The 4,035-nt window shown below is 32.5% G+C and overlaps 1 pseudogene; it reads left to right on the top strand.

Annotated features, from left to right (window-relative positions):
- Positions 1 to 2,720: 2,720 nt before the first annotated feature.
- LOC111733617 lies at positions 2,721 to 2,833 on the top strand (annotated as a pseudogene).
- The last annotated feature ends 1,202 nt before the right edge of the window (positions 2,834 to 4,035 follow it).

Raw genomic sequence — 4,035 nt, 5'->3', positions numbered from 1 at the left:
GCACAGCTATGCTAATTTGGCACGGATGCTAAATATAAGGTCAGAGCATCTCACTTTGGTCTTTACTTGATTGCTTATCACCTTTTCTGAATGCCATTTCTATTTACTCTGTGCATCTGATCTCATGTCAGCACTGCATCCCCTTGGCAGGCTGGTGTTCTTGTTTTTCTCTCTTTCCAAGCAGCTGTTCAATAATTTCACATGACATAATGTAAATGTATTTTCTATTCATGAGGGAAGAAAGTGAGTCCCCATAATCTCAGACCATCTTCCATCACAGATTTCTTTTATCCGATGATCAGAACAGAATCTGTAGTTTTTGCATTTGTAATCTCTGATGTATAAAAGCATTTTGAAGAGAATTATACAACATTTATATTTTCCCTTTTTTATCACATGGCACTTCCACAATATATTTTACAAGTCATTTCAATATTTATTATAAACCAATGGACCCATTCCCTGGCTTCTCATTCATTGACACCTGCAAATAATCAGTGAAGATAATTAGGCACATGAATAGACATAGTGCTACATAAATTTGTTTGGAAGCATTCTTGTATGGGCTAGATTTGGAAAAATTATGTTTCTATGTGTAACTTTTATGTGAGAAAAAAAGAAAACCCTCTAGGCTCTTAATGCAACTCTTGGTTTGTGCAGTTGATTAAAAAAAATAGAGTAAAAGTCAAATACTAAGATGCTTTGGCTTCAGTTTTTGGCACACAAAGAAATCTCTGTGGTCCTCGAATGGAGAACAACATTAACCAGCATGCTCTGATTCTGTCTATACAATTTCTAACACTACTTTGACTTGAGGTTTTAAATACCATATGGCAAACTCATAAACACTCTGAGTGAGCAGGTTTCTCTGAGAAATAATATGAGATTACCACCTACCTGAGACTTAGGGAAATCAAAAAAGACATGCATTTTCTGGATGCCTGGCTTCTGTTAGTGATTTTTAGAAACCCTGCCAGGAGCTATTTAAGAATTCTCATGTTGGTGCCTAGCAAACAAGAACCATACAGAATGTAAGCAATATATGTTTTCCAAGGAAGTAACACATAATTATAAGGGTTGATTTGATAATTTATTTATTATTTTATTTAAGTTAGGAAAAAATATTACATAAATCTATTGAAATATTAGTTGATCATACTATTCAGTTATATTACTAGAACACAAATAAGATCTTGTAACATCCTTGATTAAAACTTAATTTCCTACAGAGAAAATTCCAATCTCTTTGTCTTGGTATCTAATTCTTAAGGTCCTGACCCCAAACCATTTTTGAGTTCCATTTTCTATGTTTTATTCTTTTCATTGACATGTATATTATAATACAAATTATTATCTAGTTCCTAACGTGACTATTTTCATTGTGGTTTCTTTTCTCTTCCCTCAATCTAGATTTCATATTTATAATTAAATATGAGTTAAAAAAAAAAAAAACAACTATCGACATCTGTCTCTTAACCACCTTCTCAACTATGAGTTGTACAATCAGAGATAGTTTAACGTCTCTTATCTTTAAATCCATCTACCAGTGTTCTCCAAAGATTCAGGCACAAAGTAGAATCTCCACATATGACTGTTAAAGAAAGAATAAGTAAATGAATTAATAATGTATTATCCTAGACTTCTTGTGTAGACATTTCACTTCCAGAGTGTAGTTTGTGAAACACTAAATCTTTTCTAAATACGATAACTTCTGACTTGCTCAGAGGTCAGATTTTACATAATCCGCCAAGAGCATCAATATTATGAAATTGCTTTTCACTGGCATTATCTTTTATGACTTAAAGGAAGATCTTCTTAACCCAAAACCAAATTTACTTTTATTAAATATACATGTCATAAAAAATTTGGATATAGTTTTTATAGTTCAGAGTATGTATAAAGCCAGCAAACTTGAAAGACAAAGATGGGATAGAGAGGAATAAAAAAAATGACAGATACGAATATTAAAACAAAGTATGCTTTATTATACATTTTAAAGTAGTAATTAAATTTCACAATAGATGTTCTGAGTTATTAAGAAAAACCTTGTATATATCCTTGATGTAAGGAGGAATAAAACAGATATAAAACAGATCATAATAATAGTTAGGTGAGCAAAGTCTGCCTGCCTGAATTTTAAATTGTAAGTGTGTTTCTAGATAATTTGTGTGAAATATCTCATTGTTCTAAGATGCCAGAGATATTGGGAAGATAGAAACTAGGAGCTGCAGAAATGATTAACCAGACATTGCTAGAATGTTCCAAAGCACAGAGGCTTCAGAAATCGTATTGGATTAAAAAAACCACAGGAACTCTGAACTTTTAATGAATACAGGAAGCTGAATTAATGCAGATTTATGAAACTTTCAGTTTAGAACTGGTTTTGACCACTGAATAAGCTAATAAGGCTTAATATGGAAAAATCTGAGCTCTGGCCATGATATGACAGGAAGTGGAGGATATAGCACAAAGCCCTGTAACAGCAATGGAAATATCTTTAAGAATAACTAAAAAAAGAAGAAAACTTGAAATGTGTATTTTTGCATTTTCTGATTGGATCAGAAACACTTTGAGAGCAAGATTCACATATGATTTGTTCAGCATAATATATACCTAATGCCAAGTACAGGACCTTGCACATGTTAGGCCCTAAATAAATATTTATTGAGTGAATATATAACAGAGTGACTTACACAAATAGATTAAAATTATACATTGTTGTCTACAGCCATGCCACCCTGAACATGCCACCGTGATCTCGGAAGCTAAGGAGGGTTGGGCCTGGTTAGTACTTGGATGGGAGACCACCTAGGAATACCAGGTGCTGTAGGCATAAAATATAACTAAATAAAAATAATAATAAAATAATAAAGTTATACATTGTTTTTATCATAAACCTTTTATCACTGATGATGTCGTGAACCCAAAACACATTGTTCAAATATGTGTTTTTATTCCTTTAGACTAATGAGAAATAAGTATAAAGGTGAGATGAAATAGTCTGTGAGCTTAATTGAAGCTAACAATTGTTTAAGTTATATCTATAAGCAATCTTTTTTTTTTCCTTAAGGTAACTTTAAAAAAAAAAAAAAGAAATAGTGATTTCTTTCACATTTTTACAGTAAAACAAATAACAAAGGGCACATTTAGAGATGTTTATAGGGTTATAGAAGCCAAAATGGCTATGACTGGAGGTAGTAATTTACTCTATTACTCCTTTTACTTCTGGGTTACTGTATGAACTATTATGGAGCTTCTGCTACATTAGACACATATTTCCCTAATAAAGGTTTCTCTTATAAAAGCTGAAAAATTAAAAGCATTCTGTTAGGAAAATCCAATTACTTCATTCAAAAGAGAAGCTCATTGTATACTTAAAAAATTAGTATCCATGCTTCTCAGAGAAAATACGGAAAGTGAGAAATTTTGAAAAACATTACCAAGTAGCAGGAAACATTACCTGCTACTTAAACACTACTATTATTGTATTGGAGTGTATTTTCTTTCCTATCTTTATCTTTTTCTATCCATATGTAATCATGTTTCTTTATTATTCTACTTTATCGTATATTAAAAGATATTTTCTCCTACTAGTATATAATCTATTACTTAAAGAGTTACCTGATAATGACTCTCCTTCTGACCAAGATGGAATAACAGAAACTAGATACCACCCCACCCAAAACAAACAAAAAAATAGCCAAAATATGTGAAGCAGTGATTTTTAAGACCCTTAGGACATAGGCAATGAATTATACAGTTATTCCCGAGAGACTAGAAACAAATGACATAATCTCTAAAATTCCTTCACCTTATTACCTTAAAAGAATTTCCAGGCTGTGGTGCAGAGAGAAGGATACACACAGAGTCTGGCTGCCTCCCGTGTTAAGGAGACAGACCTGAGAGACTGGGAAGACCAAATGCATCTAGAGTTCTCAGGGAAAAGTAACAGATAGGAAAGAGCTGCAGAGACAGAGGACTGCAGAGTGCAGACAGCTATACAGAGTCCTCTTCAAATATTTAACTGAGTACGAA

The sequence above is a fragment of the Pteropus vampyrus genome, unplaced genomic scaffold, assembly GCF_000151845.1.
Source record: "Pteropus vampyrus isolate Shadow unplaced genomic scaffold, Pvam_2.0 Scaffold587, whole genome shotgun sequence".
NCBI classification, from domain to species: Eukaryota; Metazoa; Chordata; class Mammalia; order Chiroptera; family Pteropodidae; genus Pteropus; species Pteropus vampyrus.
This window is presented reverse-complemented; position numbering and strand designations above follow the sequence as displayed.